This window comes from Cygnus atratus, chromosome 21 (genome assembly GCF_013377495.2).
Source record: "Cygnus atratus isolate AKBS03 ecotype Queensland, Australia chromosome 21, CAtr_DNAZoo_HiC_assembly, whole genome shotgun sequence".
Classification (NCBI taxonomy): Eukaryota; Metazoa; Chordata; class Aves; order Anseriformes; family Anatidae; genus Cygnus; species Cygnus atratus.
In genome coordinates this window covers 1167357-1186700 of record NC_066382.1, presented here as the reverse complement: position 1 = coordinate 1186700, position 19344 = coordinate 1167357, and positions in this window count along the sequence as shown.

Genomic DNA, 19344 nt, shown 5'->3' with positions numbered 1-19344 from the left:
TCTTCAAAGCATGGGCTATTCTACTTCTTTGTTTTCACTGTTTATTTGTATTAGCATGGGACATATGGACTGGATTCCCACCCCAAATCAGTGACGCAAGCTTTCAGCCTCTCCTGCTTACAAAACCTCTTTGAGAGGCCTGGGATGAAGGCACCTGAAAAGGGCAAACTTCAGGTGAAAAGCATCAGAAATCATCTCCTGTGTGAAACTACAGATGGCCACTGACCACACGCAGGGAGAGCTGGAGCAGCCTGGTGATCTGTGTGGGTACAGGCGAGGCAAAAGTCAGCAGCTATGGGTCCGACTGCATCCCAAGAGCTGCAGGACGCTCGGCTTTTCAGCTCATCTGCCAGAACAGACGGCAAGAACACCACAAACGTGTTGCTTTGCCAAAGGTCAGCAGCACAGGAACATGGTGGAGGGCCAGCCACGCAGGAGGGAGCCGGTCTGGGCTGCCTGCTGCTCCGGTGCTGCCTGCAGGACTTCCAGACTCAGCTGTGGTTTTGTTTGCTGGAGTGAGAGGGGCAGAAAGACAGTTAATGTGCACTCACATACACCAAACTAGAAACACCTGTTGGCGTTCAAGAACAGTTTTTTGGCTGGCTTGTAGAGACCTGGGGTCTAACAGGTGTCCTTGCAGCAAATGGGAATGTAAAGGGGGTTACAGAGGCCCTGTGAACACTAAATTATGCAAGAAAAAACATCTGCACAGCCATATACAGCACATGTGTCCGCGTGAGCAGGTTTAACCACAAGAAACTGAAGTCCCATAAAATTAAGCACGTCTGGGAGGAAATCAACCCAGCGAGGACTGGAAAATCTCAGCCCAGAACAGCCCCGGCAGGTTGGGTGCTCCCTACGGCTGCTGCTGCCCCCGAGGGCTGCCCGCATGCCCGGACCCTGGCCCTGTCCTGCCAGCTGGACCCGGCCCCGCAGCCCCGAGAACAAAGGAGCTGCACGGGCACAAGCTCGCGGTGTCCCGGGCTCAGCCTCTGAACTCCGGGTCAGGGACTCGCCGGTCTATTTTCAGAGATACCATTTCTCATGTGAGTTTTGTAACAAACTTGGCAGTGAAGAGCGATCGTAACAACCCCTTCTTCTGGCTGGTGCTACCCTCGACGTGTTTGTGGGGGTTGCCAATGGAAGATTTTCCTCCTCAGTTATCAGATGACTTAGTCTGGTGAAAGGCTGCACAGAACAGCAAGCTTCAGCTCCAGTTAAAAGAAAAAAAAAAACAAACTTCAGAGGACAACAGGAATGCACAAAGCATCCAAGCACTTGAATTTGGAGCGAGGGTATACGGAAAGTGTCCTCCCTTTCTCACATAACTCTCATTAATTACACTTCTGGAGCTGCAGTCCTCAGAGCATCTTCCTGCAAAAAAAAGTATTTGCTATGACTGGAATCTCAAAAGAGATGTTTCTTGAATCATTACTTGAATTACACTGTAACACTGAGACCATACAGAAGAGGAGAGCGAAGACTGCCATGCAACAAATGAAGCAAAATTAAAACCCGTGGCTGCAGTAGAGATAAGGAGCTCCAGAAACTAGTTAAGAGATGTTATCAGCTATTGCAGAGCACAGCTTTTAAAAAAGGCCTCGGAGAAGGCAACACATAATAAATAAAAAAATGCTTTTTCCAACCTTTCCAAAACCAGAAATTGAAAGCATAACACACTGAAGATTTACGACAGACCGTGCTGCATATTTAAGCATAAGTTAATTCTAAAAATTCCAGGAAGGTTTACAGCAACACTTTTCTTTCCTGCTTCTCTCTTCATCCCTAACACCGCTCACCAGACCCATCTCCTTGTGCCCGCGGCCACTTTCTCTAGTTTTGTCCCCTGCACAATACCCAGTGTACTTCAGAGGACAGCCTCCCTCCTCCAAAAACAAACCGGTGCAGTTGCATTTCCTTACCCACATCCTTACTAAACTTCTCCATTTGCCCTCCTTCCCGGTAAAAGCCAGTGGGGCTCTGAACAGGTCTGCAAGGAGCCCTGCAAGAACATTTTGGTCTCTGACCTGCAGATCCTGCCAAAAAGCGCACACTGGCATCCGAATCTGCTGAAAATATCTCGAGAAACAGTAAAGAAAAGCTTTTTAAGAACCCTGGGTCAGAGCTCACGATTTGCACAAATTTGTGAGATTTTAAAACTCAGTATTTCATAGAGCCTGAGCTTCTCTCAGTCCCCATCACCTGCAGTGGGGAATACAGACTTGCTCCTGCGCCTTTTTAACGCAGTAATAAAGATCTACATGAAAATTTCAAACTGTTGCAGTGCCAATGGAATGATTCCTCCTTCCTTTATTTGCCAAAAATCTCAGCATAGCACCACAACTCATCTAAGGGACTCGAGCCGTGCATTTTCTTTCACCCAATATAATCATCCCTTATAAACGATAATGAAATCCTTAATTCTCAAGTTCAAAGTAAAGGCCTGACCCAACCCAGGGAGAGCTTGAACAGAACAAAGCAAGCCATATCCTGAACTCACGACAGCCTTTAGGATGTCAGGCTCTTCCACCAGCTGTTCCCTTTCACCCACCACCAGGTTCCTTTACACAAACCTGTCGGTGACGCTTTTGCCGCATCACTCGTGAGCAGAGCCACACAGCTTTAAACGTGACAGAGCACATCCAAAGGGCTTTTTCCTGCACTCTAGTTAACCTTTAGAAACTCCAGCCATATAAACCAAGAACATATTCCGAGTCCTGTGCATCTGCACAGGGTTTGAAAGCAGCAGCAGGCAGCGCTGTGGGAAGCTTCCCATGGGTATGAGGGCAGCACCAGGAGCCCTGCATGCAGGCACCAGCCCCGCCTGCAGCTCCAGCACGCTTTCCTTTTTCTTCAAAACTCACTCCACAGAAGTGATTTTTTTATTTTTTTAACCAAATAAACCCCTGCACAACCTTGGCTCGCTTCCTCTCGTTGACTTTTTCAAAGAGCCCGGCACTACCTGCGTGCCAGCTGTTAAATACCTCGCCTTTGGCCGATGGACAAGGAGATAGCACAGGACGAGCGGAGCTTTGCACAAGCTGCCCTTGTTCCGCGGCCTTTCTGAGCCAGCCAGAGAAGCCAAGCCAGCCAAGCACCACAGCACAGCGGGGCTGCGGGCTCGAGAAAGCTCCCCTGGGCTCAGGCACTTCTCCCCTCCCAGCAGCAAGCCAGACCTGTGAACCAGCAGCGTGTTTGCAAGGAGAAGTATCTCGGCTTCATGGCTGCTGGAGAAGGGCTCTGCCTCATTTAGCCTGGCTGTTATTAACAGCAGAATCTGTCTAATAAGTTGACGGCCAAGGAACAATTGCTGCTATTTAACCTCACAAACGGATTTTAAATTGGCCTTGTGAACTGTGAAACTCTGAAACATCAAACACATGCTCTCGCTGTTGTTCCAAGCGTGGTGCTGGGAGCTGCTTGGGCTGGGAGAGTCACGCGAGCTGGAGCACGAGTCGGTGAGCACACACACCGAGGTGAGGTACTGCAGAGAAAGAGTGCCCAGACAGTCCCACCTCCCGCAGCTCGGGGGACAAGGAAGGACAGCACCTCGCCCCCCAGGTCGGGCTGGCCCCGTGCTGCCAGCCAGGGTAAACAGCGGGTGGCCGTGGCCCCAGGCTGGCCAGCAAAAACATCTTATGATAAGGGCCTGTTCAGGACGGGGAACGTCCTGCTTTTTAAGCAAACATTTCTGTATTTCTTTCCAGAAAAGAAGCGATACCATTAGGATCAGACACAGATTTCTGGGAGACGAATGACAACAGCTTCGTTCACCCAGGGCTGACTCGTGCTGTGTTCATCGAGCAGCCTCCAAAGCCTCCGGACCACATCCAGACTCACTCGAGTCAAATGCTAACCAGCTCCATTTGGGGAAAGCATTTCTCAAGAAGATAACATGTATCAAGGAGATAATCCCACCTGTGCCTGGCACCGCAGAACTGCCGATGTGAGCTCCAGAGCACCGGGGTGGCCCCATCCCATTCCCATCCCTGCTGCCAAGTAGCCCTGCAGAAGCCCACGGCAGAGGCAGAGCATCCTGAGCATGCCGGCCCCACAACCTGCTGTTGTCCTCCCTTTCTGCCTCAAAAAGCTTTGGAGGACAGTAAAATCTAATCCCCGGCCCCGGCCCTCCAAGTCTGACCTAAAGCACTGACTTCACGCTCCTCCTCCAAGGGGGGCAATGTTTGTAAACCTGCAGACATCTTGTATTCCTCTCCCAAAAGAGCCGGTCATTTCCCTTTTAAAGAAAATATTTGGGGGTCTCAGAAATGTGTTCCTTATTTTCAAAGCTGCAACCAATTATAATTGTGGGAACTGCTGAACATTTCCAAATGCGAAAATGTTTTTACCTCTCAGGATGTTTATTTTGTTAATTCGCATGACAGAAGCTATGACAAAAAAATTGCAGGGACAATTTAAGGACTGTTTGCTTCCTGGAAAACCCCACAATGTCTCCTTCACGTGTGCAAACCTGAACCTAAGCAGTATGGGACCATGTACATGAAAATCAGCTGTGCTCCAGTACTCCGCAGGTCAAAGGAAAACACAGAAGCTGTGCTTTAAGTCGTGGCTTTAAACTGAAGATAGGAGAGTGTCACTGGGTGAATAAATAATTTGGACTCGTGCTGCTATTATGTCTGCAGTTTGACTGTTTTAGAAACAAAGCAAAAAAGCAAAACAAACAAAAAATTATTTTTAGACGAAGCAGTCTCCTTTTCATCTCAGCTGAACTCATTGAATGGAAACCACTGCCGCCGACACTGCCCCGGGCAGCGAGGGCGCAGGGCATGAGCACCAAGGCACAGCGGCCCCAGGGGCAGGAGCTGTGTACATGGGCTCAGGGTGGCTTTTTTTTTGGGGGGGGGGGGGGGGGCATCACCGAACTCTGGGCTGGTGCCACCACCGGGCATGGCTGGGGCAGATAACCATTGCACACAAACCCACACACGGTGCCTTGGGGTCTGCTGCAAGGGGTGGAGGCAGGCCAAAGCCAACAGTATCGAGGAGGTTTGGGCCAACCTACGGTTTGCAGCTGATTGAGAGAATCCTCTTTCTTTGTAGGCTTTGTCTAAATGAGACTTTTGGGCCTTTTAAGCACCTCTGAGTTGGCGCTGCCCCGAGGCGGGGGCTTTGGGCAGGGCCCCCCAGCCCTCCTCGGCAGGAGTCCAGATCCTGCGGCACGCTGACCCATCCCACTTAGTGGTCGCTTGCCATGCAAATGTTCTGCTACCAAATCAGAACATCTCTGAATTACCAAACGTAAGAAACTCAATGGACTGCGAGAGGAATTTGTGTATTGCACAAACACTAATTAAATAAAGCTTAGTGGCTCCCAACTAGACCTAACCGAAGATATAACCGTGCAGTTGGTCAGAGCGCAGCTATTTTCCCCCCTGCTGTGGCAGCCCTTTGCTGAGCTCACTCGGACTGAGTTTCTGTTTGACCCGAGGTGAATCGGCTTCCTCCCGGCCCCCGGCACAGCCCCTGCTGAGGGCAGCCCGCTGTCAAGGGCAGCACGGAGCGATGGGGCTGTGCTTCACAGCCAGGCCTGATAAGCGTTTCCTTTCCAAACATCCAAACTCCCCAAACTTTACAAACAGTGGCCAAAGAAAGTAGAGAGAAGATTATTGGAGTTTGACAGATAAAACAATGGCCAGTGAGGATAAAAAAAAATATTGGGGCATCCCTCATTCTTTATCCTCTCCACTTCCGACCCAAAATCAAAGGAAGAACTCGAAAAGCCGACTCACCGAACTGGCAGCGAGGGCCCTGGAAGCCAGCAGGGCAGTGGCAGAGCTGCGATGAGCCCTCGATGCAATTCCCACCGTTGAAACAAACTCCGGCACTGCAGGCAGCTGCAAGGACGGAGAGAGAGAATAATTCTGGAGATCAGGATCAGAAGTGCACATATGCTAAAAAAAAGCCCGCGCACTGACCGAGTTCCCAAAGCCCTGCAGCAAACCTGAATAATTACAAAAGTCCCACTGGACATTTTTGAGGGGCATCTGTTCTAAAACCTCTCGCAGAGGTGCCATAGGAAGGGAAACAGCTCCCACCTCAGGGCCAGCACTGGCTGGCTTTCAGCTGAGCACGAAATTAATCTCACGCCTGTCTCCTCCTTACCTCGCTGGGGCGTTCTGCAGAGTAAGTAATGCATTCAGAGCACAACAAAACTGTCAGATGGAAAGCACAATAAAACCTCCACTTGGTACCTCGCTTGGTCGAGGCAGCTGGAGGCAGGGAGCTCGTCTCCCTCCCCAGCCCCTGCTGCCAGCCGTGCCACTCGCTGAAACAACTGGCTTACAAATTTATTTTATTTTAAGGTACTCTCACAAACCAGTCCTGTGGTGGGCTGGATGAAAGAGCACTTGCATTGGAATGGACACTGCCCCATATCTTGCGGTGGGCAGGCAGCAATACAGCTAATTAACCTTCTCATCAAGGCTCAGATTATTTCTGCCCCCGAGAGCCAGAGATTAAACGTGCAATTAACTCGCTCGCTCCCCGGCACATGCTTCGTCCTGCCTGCACGGTGATGTGTGCCCACAGCTGCTCTCCAGCAGCCAACAGACCTCACTTTCTCCCTCCTAAAACAACGCAATTCCAGCCAGCAAGTGGGTAAACTCATCAGGAAAATGGCTCATGAGGAATCATACCCAATCTTGTACCACCAATGATAACTTGCTTTGAAACTGGAGGCGTCCTTAAGGAAAACAAAAAGCACCAGAAGCCGCTTTCCATTCCTGCAGAGCTGGCCGTCCAGACGTGGTGTCACCTTTTGAGTGGACCAGAGAACGAAATGGAGCTAAACTGTAAGGAAGCCCGAGCAGCCACATTTCTCTGTTCTCACCCAGTGAAGTGTGAAATGTACACAGAGAGAGAGAATGCTCAATTAGGCTTTTGAAATCCACCTTTTCAAACCATCCCAATAAAGCCACAAACAGGGACAAGTTTTCCCAATGAAACACACTTCTTAAAACTCGTGAAACGCAGCAAACATTTTATATTTCCCACTAGAAAGTGCTCATCTCAGAAGTGATTTTAACAAACGATGCTACGTGCACCGTGCTTTGTCGCAGTGTAAGGACGCAGCGCAACGCCTTCCTTTTGAAGTCTGCTTAAAGGTTGGACAATGCAATTTTCTCTATTCACAGACCTGCTGTGCTGCTGGCCAGCTTCTCTGGTGTTTTGTGTTTTTTTTTTTCCTACACCCCCTCTTCTCCTTCCCCTTTTCACCACAGGGTGCCCGTGTGCTGTGCCGGCACTGGGGCCATGGCGGTGCCGCCGGTGCAGCCCCGGCAGGGACGCGGCGCTGCTGCCAGCCCTGTCACGGTCACCTGCTTCGAGGCCCTCGTGTCCTGCTGATCCAGAGCCCATAATTATTTCAAGTAGCTGCAGTTACAGCAGACAGACCTGGCAACGCTCAGCCTGTTGGCTCAGAAACACAAATTTACTAGAAAGAGCAGAGCGCACACAGCTGAGACGGAGGTGGAGGGAGCCGGGCGCAGCCTTTTGGGGCTCCGTGCTGATGTCCCAGCTCCAGCCCTGCATGGCATCCTTACGGAGATGCAAAGGGTGAAGAACATCTGTCAGGGTTTCACTGTATAAGAAAAAATTGCAGGACAACTCACACAGAGCGCAGAGCCCTGCGGGCTCCTGGCTGATCTCATCCCACGTCTGCAGCACCTCACACGAAATTCACGTGCGAGGTGAAACCTCTGCAGTGGTCAGCCCTTGGGCAGGATTTTGGGACGTATTTACACAGCTCACACCACAATGCAATCAGCCACAGCCTACCCTGCATGGAAAGCTAATAACCGCATTACCAAATTTCCCACTATTCTCATTGCCCCCCATATCAAATATTGGTGCTGTTTTTTCCTACAGAAACACAATTGACTTCCTAATTTCCCCCCTGTGCTAAATCTCAACATTGTCCTGTGCAACACTTTCCGTCTGGTTTGCACTGATTATGGTTTTGTCAACGTTTCGGTGAATATTACATTCCATACATTTGCACTTTTGCTACCCACACACACACCCTTGCTACACAGACACACACCTGTTCTAACGACGTGTGCTCTGTCGCTTCTTTTACTTTCTCAAAGCCAAGAGAGCAGACGGCATTCTCATGAGAAGCCCTGGGGACACCCGACCTCTGTGAAGCCACCAGACGAGTGGCCCCACGAGGGAAGGCTGACAGAGCTCGGGGTTATTCATTTCTAACACGCCAAAGCAAAAAAGATGAAAGGCTGAGGGACCTCCTGGTTAAACTGATTGGATCGGGCTGGCTTCCCCCATATCATATCTTACATTTATGCCAGAGAAATCAGCAATAACACTGGCTTCTCTCCTTACTCCCCACGTGCTGCTCATCTTTCTGTTAAACCCTCTGTACTTGGTGATACGTTGCCACAGGATCAAACAGGAGCTCGCTTTCTCCTTGCACATTCAGTCCCACTACTGTGCAGCCACGGGGTGCAGGGTGGACGTTCGCGGTTTGCAGACAGCCCTCGCTCCCCGTTGTTATTGGGGGTGCACAGGAGGGCTGGGGTGGGTACAGCTCCTGCAACACCTCCGGCTCCTTCCGAGTCCCCTTCCCGCCGACACCTGAACTCCCCGGGCTCTGCACCTTGGCTGCATTACAGGTAAAATACTTAAGCCTCAGTCTTGGCTTTTTTAAGAACCTGATGATTTTTCAAATCCCTCCTCCTCCGAAAAAGATTATTTACTAATACAAAGGCAGCATTGAAGTACACACACTCACCTACCCAACCTAATGAGACAGTGACGAAATGTTGCTTCAGAAAGCCAGTTATCTGCCGATCTAATGCTTTAGCCACTTTTCATAGCCGTGCAGCCCCAGGTACCGAGGTGACCCTATACCAAACAGGCTGCCCGGCTGGTGCAGTTCACTGCAAGTTGGGAAACCACCACCAGCCCCTGCCCCGCTGCACTGTGCCGTGCCTGGTATCGCACACGCTTCCCAGGGTGTTTCCTCCTACACGGCAAGGCAGAGAGCATTCACAGCAATGAGCCTGTCATTGGCTCTTCCCGCGTCCAGCTGTGCTCCAAAACATCCTGAAGCACTGCAGCTTTTTAGCTCACTCTCCACGTCTGCAAGAAGCACAGTCCTAAGTTTTCTTTCCTTCTTTCTTGCCTCAACGCTATTAGAAATAGCGAAGTGATCAAACTGCACATCAAGGTTCTTTAGTTTTCCCTGACTCCTTCACCTTAATCACCAAAAAATGAGACTTCAGGCAGTGAATCCCAGCCTGGCTCCACGGTGCCCATTTGCTGGCAATGCTCAGCCCATCAAGGCAGTCTTGCAAGACTCACAGCACAACCGGGGATAAGGTATATTCGCTGGAATGGTTCCACCTCACAGCATCCGACTGCTGCAATTGAATTGTCAGCAGTGATTCCCACCGCCGTGCTGCTGGAGCACCACCAGTGATCTCTGGAGGCGTGTAGGAAAGGCCACAAATCCCTCTGACAAAATTTGGCACAACCTTGCCGCCCTTCGCTACACCAGCGAGCGCAGGCGGGCCTGTGGCTGCTGCTCACAGCACCGAAAATCCGCTAACGCTAATAACACCCTGGTTGTGTTTCCCTGCCTCAGCACTTCACCGATATTTACTGACTCACTTCCTCAGCCAGCCCTTCCTACGCTCTCTTCGGGCCCAGAGGAAGATGTCCCCGTGCTCGCACCGAGGCCCGGCCACCATCAGGAAAATCCATCACGCCCCCGCCAGCACCGAGCCCCTTGGACGGGAGATGTGCTGGCACAGAAACCAGATCCCCAGGACGGGCTGTGGATCACGGCAGCGGATCCCAGCCCCAGGAGCCAGGCAGGACCTGGGGCACAACCACGGATTCCCAATGAGGCTCGGCCAGGGCCGTTTGCCCCAGTCCAGCCCTGGTGCGTAGGGCTGTCTGGAAGCGAGCAATGCTGCAGGAGCTTCCCACCCTCGGCAGCCTCTGGAGGAGCCCCAGGCTGTGCAGAGGGCCACAGAGACGAGCTCCCTACGGCACATATTGCACCTGAGGTGCGTGAATGCCCCTGCTTTTGTCCTGGGAACTTAGGCTCGCCTGTCGCACCAGCAGTATGAAATGGGTACGGAGAGTCCCAGGATTTAATCCCCACGTGTGCTGGAGCTCCCCTGGCTCCTGTTCGCAGGAGCCTGCTCCGAGCAGCTTTACTGCCTTTTCACTGCTTCCTTCCTGCTGGGATCCCTCGCTTCCCCTGCAGGAAAACCGCTACGCAGCCACCGTTCGGAGTTCACCTGAGGTTGTTATCTGCTCACTGACGGCACGTCGCTGGGCACCGCAGTGCTTCCTTCGGCACAGCGGGGTTGGGTTACGGCCTTTTCAACAGGAAGAACGAAGACTGGCTTGCTAGACACTTTTTTTTTTTTTTTTTAACTTTTTCTTCAAGCATCAAAGTGCGAGGAAGGTGCAGGCAGCCTGCCTGCAGAACAAAGGGCGGCCAGCACAGGAGCCATTTTCCTATATTGTAGGTCAATTACAATCAAAACCACTTCTGCAATGGGGCTGGAAACTGCTAGCTTTCGTCCCCCTGATGGCAAGGCAGGTCAGATCCCAAGTGCTTTGTTGGTTTCCCTGCCTATTACTTGAAACGAAAGCTGCTCGTCTGTGGTGTGGGCTGGAGGGCACCTCCAGAGCCTGACCCCGACTCGCAGAGCTCTGTTCTGTGCCAGGGAACGCATGAGATTCGGCCTTGACAGTGAGGTCTGTCTACACGTACACCTAGACAAACCTTTGTCTGATTCAGAGGAAGATTTTGTTTGGCTTTCAACTTCTCAAGAGCGAAGTCTGGAGTTAAATATTGCCCAGCTGGAGGCAGCTGCAGTGCTGCAGGGAGGCGGGAGCAGCGCTGCCCCCTTCTCACCCACCAAGCCCTGCAGCCCCAGTGGGAGGCAGGGATACGGCCCACGAGGATAATGCTGCCTCTGTCTGCAACAACAGCAACACAGAATCGTCACATATATGAATATTTGCATATCCATAGCCTGACTCATGCAAATCTGAATACACACGGCAGCTTCCCCGCACAGCTGGGAGGTAAATGCTTCCGCGCCTGCTTTGCAGAGAATTACACCAGAGCAAACACTACAGAGCAGAAAAGCCAACAGAATCCCAAAGTCCTGAGTTCTGTGTCTTTGCCTCAAATCTTATTCATGCCATCCTTTCACCCACGCTGGCAGCTTGCTTCCTGCTCCGAGGCTGATGCTGCGGCACCCGTGCTGGCCCCCCCAGGCCTGAACGCTCACCATTAGGCTAAAGCAGCGGGCAGACGGTGGGAAGGAGCGCAGGGACCTCCAACCTCTGGCAGGAGGCTTTCAAGCTCTGTCAGTCTTAAAAGCAGCAGAACTGGGACCTGGCACACAAGCCTCTCGAAACGCTGAGCGAGAGCAACCAGGGGGCAGAGGAGCCCTCGCCACGCAGTCACATGGGCAGCAATTACAGGGCTGGATAACGAAAAGTCCACTCAGGACTTGGATCATAGCTTTCCAGAGCTTCTGCCAACGGCACCACTTAAATCACCACTTTGGGCTTTAAATGTTTAATAGCGTTTGGCAGCTGGATAAATGAATGCACCTCTGAAAACCCTTTCATGCTGCAAGGGGGAAATTCTGCAGAAATGGAAAGCAAACATGGGGCTTGCTGGGGAGCCAGAGGAAAATCTGACACACAACTCAAATAAATAAAAAGTAAAAAAAACGCAAACAAACAACAACAAAAAGTTCCTTTTAAAGACATTGTTGCAGCATTTCCTGGAGGCACGGGACTTGAAATGAGCATCCTCAGCCAAAAGGACACCGCTGACGGCACCGAGAGCCGCAGCAGAGCCGCTGGTACTTACGGTACAGGCAGCCGGCGTCGCCTGCGAGCTGGGACCACCCCGGGCAGCACTTGTACGCCGTCTGGTACTGCACCTGGTACACCTGCCTGTAGCCCGTGTAGTACACGGTCCTGAAACAGAACAAACACGGCCCGGACAGCATTAATTCCTGCAGAACGGGGGGCTGCAGGCAGCAGGGGACGTAGCTCTGACTGGGGCAGGAAAGCAGGGATTGATCTGGAACATAAATAAATAAAAGCGACACTTCCCCCCCCCCCCCCCCCTCGGAATTCTGCTGTTGTGTGTATGTGAAAATCGAAACAGAGATAAAACTTTTGAAGCTGAATTTTAAAAAGCTTCTTTGGCAGAACATGAAAACTGCTCCACCAAAGCAAATCAGACAAACAACAACAAATATTTGGCACAGCAGATGTGCTGTACATGTCCACCGAAAATATTTATCCTAACTCATTCTTGTTGTTTGGTTTTGTCTGAATGTTGATGCAAACAGAGCAAAATAACGGTGAACCGTTGATTCCCGCGAAGGAAACCTTCGGCTCCCCTTCTGTGCCAACCAGCATATGGAAGCACAGCTGAGGAAAATGAAAGCAGATACCAATTTTTGTACAAGCTGTCGACAAATTACGAAGGAAAGACTCATGTTCCAGAAGCAGCTGAGAAAGCAATTCGCAGTCACTGGGGCGGCAGAGCAGCTCAGCACCAGGACCGGGTCCATCCGGATGCCCTCGGCAGCAGGAGCCAGCTCCCGGCACAGTGTGGGGCTGTTAGCACCGTGGCACCGAGTGCCAAAAGGGACAAGAGAGCTCTCGGGGCTGGGGCAGAGCTGGTGGGATCGGGGAAAATGTGATCCAGAAGAACTGCACGGCAGCCAGCAGCCTCTTTCACCTGCCCTGCATAAGCTGAGAAATGATGAAGAAACGGCATTGCAAGAGTTTGGGGAAAGAATAGCAATACTGACCACTGCATTTTTCTATCCTCAATAATTCCCTTGTTTCCTATTTACATCAGAAGAAAGTGGGTAAAGAAACATGTTCCCCAGCTCTGCTATTGCTACCTATGAGAACACTAGTAGATTTAGGTCAAGAGGGCTGAAAGAAAAAAGTATTCTTCACTTTTCTTCCAGGAGAAAAATACGATAAACCACAGGCTCTCTAAAACCAGTCTTTGTCAGAAATAAGGAATGTGAGAAACAAAAATGAGTGCCCTCGTGGTAACACGAAGCTCCTACTGGGTCCTCTTTGTCCTGTCCCTCGTGGGACAAGGAACTGGGTTATCTGGTGTGCAGGAAGGGAATTTTCTCACCCTTTCAGGTCTAATGGGACCCGGTGAGGTCGCAGAGCTCAGGACGAGCCCTGGGCTGCTTTCTGTCCCCGGCAGCACCCGAACAACCTCACCTCCACGGCCTTGGTGAGCTCCACCTGACACGTTCACCCCCGGGGGTTCTCAAGGAACTGCAAATATTTTGACAACCCCGGTTGCCTGCGGGTATCTGGATGCTGTGGGCTGGAAAGAACCACAGAGCAGATAAAGTATCTTCGACGTTTCTCTTTTCCTTTGTGTTTTCAGGAGTCCCTGGCACAGACAAAGTTGAATGAGCCAGAACTAATGGAACCCAGGCTTAAAAGCTCCTGCTGTGTCCTGCTGCTGGGAAATCCACTTCCAGCCCCCAGGGACAGCGCCGTCACCCCCTACATTCAGTTACTGGGGGCTAAGGAAAGTCACCGCCTGCTGTCACCTCGCTGGGGAAGGCTGCACAACCGGCAGCAGAAGCAGCGCTTTGCCAGGAGCCCCCAAAAGCACGGCCCAGGAGCTCCCCAGAGCCATTCAGAGTGGAGGGACAGGGGGCAAAATCTCGCCTGGGGCAGTTTGGCTGCAGTTCCTTTTATTCTGCTAGCTTTTAAAACTCCGTGGGCCGAACCTCGCTCTGCCTTGCAGCACCTCCAGGCTTCACCTCCCTACTTCTGGCAGGAACCAAGTTTTAGCATGGGGCTGCTCTGGTATTTATAATGAAGCACAACAGAAGGTTTTTTCCTTTCAGCTCCTTGATTTACAGTGTCAAAAACACACATTAAAGGGCTAAAGGGATGGCTGGGACTGAAGAGCTCCCAGCCTTTGAAGTGGCAGCAGACGAGGCACCTCTCATTTCAAAGTCCTCTCTTAAACATGGCCAAAAGCTGGACTCTGTTTGCTCCCTCACTCCTGCTGCACAGATATCATCACCGAGGCAATTACCAGCAATTACAGGTTAGGAAGAATTCCTGAATTCGAGACTTAAAAGCTGTCTCTAGTCCAAGACGCTTCTTTGAAATCATTACTGTGATATTGTAAAGGCTTGTAGCTGCTTAATGAGGCCAGGAAAGCAGGTGGAGTGCAGGGGGAGATGGGGCACACGGCCGTTTGGCTGCCGCGGAGGGACGGAAAGGCGATGGCTCGTGCTGCTGCACATGCACAGCCCTCCCCCTGCAGCCCCTCCTAGCCTCCCAGCTCAGAAAAGAAACCCCAATTACCTGAACAACGCAGCAATTTGCTGCTCAATTTTTAGCTAGGAGCAGCTGGCTGTGGGGGCTGAAGCACGGCTTTGTGGAGCCCTGCGGTGGCTGCCCAACGGGCTCCTCTCTGGCACGGATAAACGCAGCTGCGCCGCCCACCCCATGGCACCACCATGGCAAAGCGCAGTGAGCACCGGCACGACGGCAGCCCTCCCCAGTAAAGGTGCAGGATTTACTCACGTGACGCCGTGGAATCATTTCATTAACACGGCATGACTGCATGAAACAGACGCCGTACATCAGCGGACTGGGAACAGTGAATCTCAACAGAACTCCACGACAAGGCACCTCTCCGCGCGAGTTCCTCGGCGGTGTTATCACCGAGCAGCACGACGCTACGGCACGAGGCCGCGACGGCGGAGCACCTACCTGCGCTCGTAGCCCGTGCACCAGCGCCGTCCCGCGCAGTCCTGCCTCCACACCCTGACGGTGCGGGCGCGCGCCCGGGCGCAGGGCTCCCGCCGCCCCACCAGCGCCAGCTCCGGCTCCGCGCAGACGTGTGGCCTGGCACAGAGAGACAGCGGCGTGGGGCTGCGGCCGTGGCAGCAACGGCTCCGCCGCCCCACGCCATCCCCGGGGACAGCGGGAACGTCCCCGGCCACGTGTGGTGTCTGTTGTGGGTAAATCACAGCAGACACTGAAAGCTGCCGGGCAGAGCGCCTGGCACCAACGTCGTGCCCCTCCCAGGTTGGGTGTGCAGCAAGCAGCCAGCTCCCCCAGGGGAAGCAGTGAGCCCAGCGGGTGCGTTTTTGTTCGGGGCACGGAGCCGGGACACATTGGAGAGCTGCCAAGGGTGCAGCACAACCTGGTGTTTCACAGGTGGGAGCTGAGACAGAGAAAAGGCACCAGGAAAGCAGCATTTGTGCTGTATTACTTTCCTAATCCTAGCTCTTCCTCTGCAAATAGGAGTCAGTAGTTTTACCTAAGGACAAAGAAGGAAATATTTGTTCCTGAATTAATGTTACGGGCCATTCATTACCTGGGTGTGCTTCTGTTCCTTCAGACTCCCCCCAAGGGACTGCGTGTTTCCACAAAAATAAAAGGTTAAACCAAGTAATTTGGATATGGTGGAGACTGGAGTTCACAGCTGGCATCTCACTACCCCAGGACAGTCGGTGACACCGCTGCAGCAAGCCCAGAAATGCCTCTGGGACCCTGGCACGTTCCCCCTTGGCAGGGCTCTGCAGCCTTCCCACTCAGCCCATGCGTGGCTGGGACGGCTCCGCACGGCGCTGCCCTCCCCGGGCACCCTTTGCTGGTACCTACACGCCTCGCCCCCGAGCCCTCTGCACCTCCAAAACCAGGGCTGAAAGAAGCACAGCAACAGTGCTTGGTGTAATTTGTCACAGTGAAGGAGGTTTTTGTGTCCCCAAAGAGCGGGTCTGTGTGCCACAGGCATCGTCAGAGGTGCCTGTGGGAAGGGGCAGCACTTCCAGCCGCTGGTGTTTTCTTTTCTCTGACGCTTTGGCACACATCTCATCTCCTGTGCCTCGTCCAAGAATCCTAAAAGTGCTTGTCAAAGCAGAGGCACAAAATCCCTGACATGGGGGGAAAAAGCAACTGTGCCAGAGCTGCTGAAAGGGACCCCGCTCTCCTTTTCCTAAACCCAAATGTCCAAAACCTCGGGGGGAGCAGCTTGCCGTGAGAGCACCACACAACATTTACCAAAGGAATGAGAGCAACCCCCTGCATCCAGAGATCATCTGCTGGCAGGGGACCAAGCTCGCGAGGAAGTTTTCCAAAGAAGCTAAATGATTAACACCCAACTGTAACTGTAAAATTCAATTAAAAAGAAAGGACTACGTGCTCCTAGAGTAACGGGAAAAGGGGGGGGGAAAGAAACAGGCACTGAGGAGACACAAAGTGCAATAAAACCAGCAGCTCTGTGAGGAAAGGTCAAACTATTTGCACAATAATCGCCTCTTGTGCTCACACAATAGCAACGCTTCAGTCAAAGACAGCGAATTACCTTCTACAGGCAGGGACCGTCTAAGTTTCTTTTTACCTTTACAAACATTTGGTACCAGATAAAGAACCACAGAATAACCCCCTTTCCAAAAAAAAAAACCCTCCCTGCACCTCCCTTCACCCTTGATTTTAAAATCTTGCATTTAGCCTTCGCTTTGCAGTCCCCTGCCCTACAAAACCCCTTGGGATCTACTCACATGTAGGGCTGGAGTTTGGTCCCAGAAGCAAGAGAAGATATTCGCAGCGCAAGGATGAGGGACAGGGCGAGCGCAGGAGGCTCCATGGCACCAGCTCCTCTCTGCTCCCCACGTGCCGCCAGCGGGAGCTCGGAAACCTCCCGGGCACCTGGAGCACACGAGCAGGTCCTCGTTCCTCGACGGGCAACAGCTTCCCCCGGCCTCGCTGGGGCACGGGGGGATCCCTGCTGGGTTCCACAACCGGGGAAGATTTATCACTCCCGGAGGCTTCCTCCCGTCGGGCCGGGCTCGGCACGGATCCCCCGTCCCTGGGAAGTGGTCACGACGCAGATCGCCGCTGGGCTGCTGCCAGGACCAAACCTGGCTCCTCGCGCCCGTCCGCTAGTGGCGAGGAGGGCGGGGGTGACTTTTCCTTCTGGCGCCTGCTTCCCGACAAGGTGCAAAGCCCCGGGGGCTCGCGGGGGCCGGGTCCCGTCCAGCAGCGAAGCCCCATGGGGGTTTTGCTGCCCTGAGGTCCCGCGCCACGCGGCCGGGCAGCGCGCACCCGGCACCCAGCAGGGGATGGGGCGAGGCGGGGTGCTCCCCGCGGTGTCGCCCAGGCACCAAAACCCCGAGGGCTGCCCCAGCAGCAGGCGGCGTGCTCGCTCAGCCCACCTGCGGGGCCGCGGCCATCCTTCCTTCCCTCCTCGCTCCCCCCGAGACGGAGCCAGCAGCTCCCCGGCGTTTCCACTGAGCAGCCAAACTTCCCTCCTGCTTTCCCAGGTCTAGCTCCTCTCGCTCACATGCTCTCCTTTCTTGTCTTGCTGACAGCCACAAATCCCTCCCACCAGCTGCGTCCAGCCCCACCAGAGGAGGGGGAACCCTGTGGAACCGCAGCACGAAGGCTGTGGGCTTGTTTCCCCGACAGCCCTTTTGCACTACCAAGGGCAACTTCTATCCACACCATCCCAAAGCCCTTTGCAGCCAATCTAAGGCATCCTGCGAAGATTTACTCTTCCTACACGCTCTAGCAGAAAACAAAACCTGCTCTCTTCCCGAGGGAGTCGTGCTCTGCGTGTGGGGCTGCCAGGGAAGGCGCAGCGCTGGAAGGGCGCTGCTGAAGGACCAGTGCCTCGGGGGGATTGCACTGGGCAGAGGGAGCTGGGGAGCAGGATTAAACAGCTACCTGCCTGCCTGCTCCTCCCCAGCTCTCTGCTCTGAGGGGGAAAACACAAAAAGAGGAGCAGACTGGATTTTACTGCAGCTGGGTGACTGCAAAATGACCCAGACCTGCCCAAGCCCAGGTGGCTCGCAGCGGGGGTCCCTCTCCCCAGCCCCGCCCCGCTCTCCTCTGAACATCTCCACCCCAAAAACCTACCAGGAGCACCAGTGGAGTTACCACCGCTCTTTGCAGACACAGCGAGGCCTGAAGAGCTGGCAGGGGACTGACCTTCTCCTGAGTTCTCTCACCAAGGGAGAGTTGTTCTGAGGGTCACAATTACCCTTGCACAAGCCCACGTTCTTCCCCTCGCAAACAAGCAGAGGAAGCACCAGGTACACCTCAGTTCTGCTCCGAGCAGCGCTGAAAAGGACGGGACCCGCAGCATCCTACCCGAGCAGCAAAGCGCCACGTCGGGCTGCCGGCAGGGAACCCGAGTTATGATAAACACATGCAGGGAAGAGAGCTGTGATAATATCTTTTAAGAAGGCTTTATTAAGAAATACTTTATTTCGGTGAGAGGTCTTGGTAGTTTCAATGGCCATGGTTTCACCGCTGTAAGCCAGCCCCGCGGTGCCCTCCTAAGCCCTTTTTTAGGCGAGGTTTGCCGTCTCCCTGTGCTCGTGGGAGCGAGGGTTGCAGACGGGACAGCAGAGAGCTCAGGAACCACACGTGAGAGGTGGGTGTCTGCCGCCCAGCGCCGTCTGCGGAGGCAGGTCAGTATGGTTTCAATTCCGTATCATTCCCAGCACAACCGCCTGCCGAAGATGTCATCTCCTGGCTTCGGGGAAAGCAGCCCTGGAAAGCAGTCAGGGATACAGCAGGGCTCTAAAAATAGTGATGATAATATCTGCAATAAAGACAGAGACTGGAGAAATACAAACGTTAACTTGCCAGTCGTTCCCCAGCATAATTTAACCTTTGCTGTCGAGCACCCTGAGCACGGCACGGGCCGGAGGGCTCCAGCTCGTGGCTGTCCCTTGCTGTGCCTCTGGTTAGCGGGGTCACGGCTGCGGGCTGCGCCCCTGCCCCGTGTGTCCTCAGCACCAGAAGCAGACAAGGCCCTGGATCGGTACAAGCCCCGCTCGGTGACTGTGAAACCATTGCCAGTGCAGCCACCCCAAACCCAAACCCTAACCCTAACCCAAACATAAACATAAACAAAAACCAAAAGCAAAACCTGAACCCAAACCCAGACCTGAAGCTGAACCCTAACCCTAAACCTAACCTGAAACCTAACCCTAAATGTAAACCTAAGCCGAACATTAACCCTAAATTTAACCCAAACTCTAGCCCTTCTAACCCAAACCCTAACCTGCACCAACACCCTAACCCTAAGTTAACCCTAACCCTAAATCTAACCCCTGACCCTAAATCTAAACCTAACCCTAAATCTAACCCAAACCCTAACCCTAAATCTAACCCCTAACCCCAAATTTAACCCCTAATCCTAAATCTAAATCTAGCCCTAACCCTAAATCTAACCCTAACCCCAACCCTAACCCTAAATCTAACCCCAACCCTAACCCTGACCCTAAATCTAAC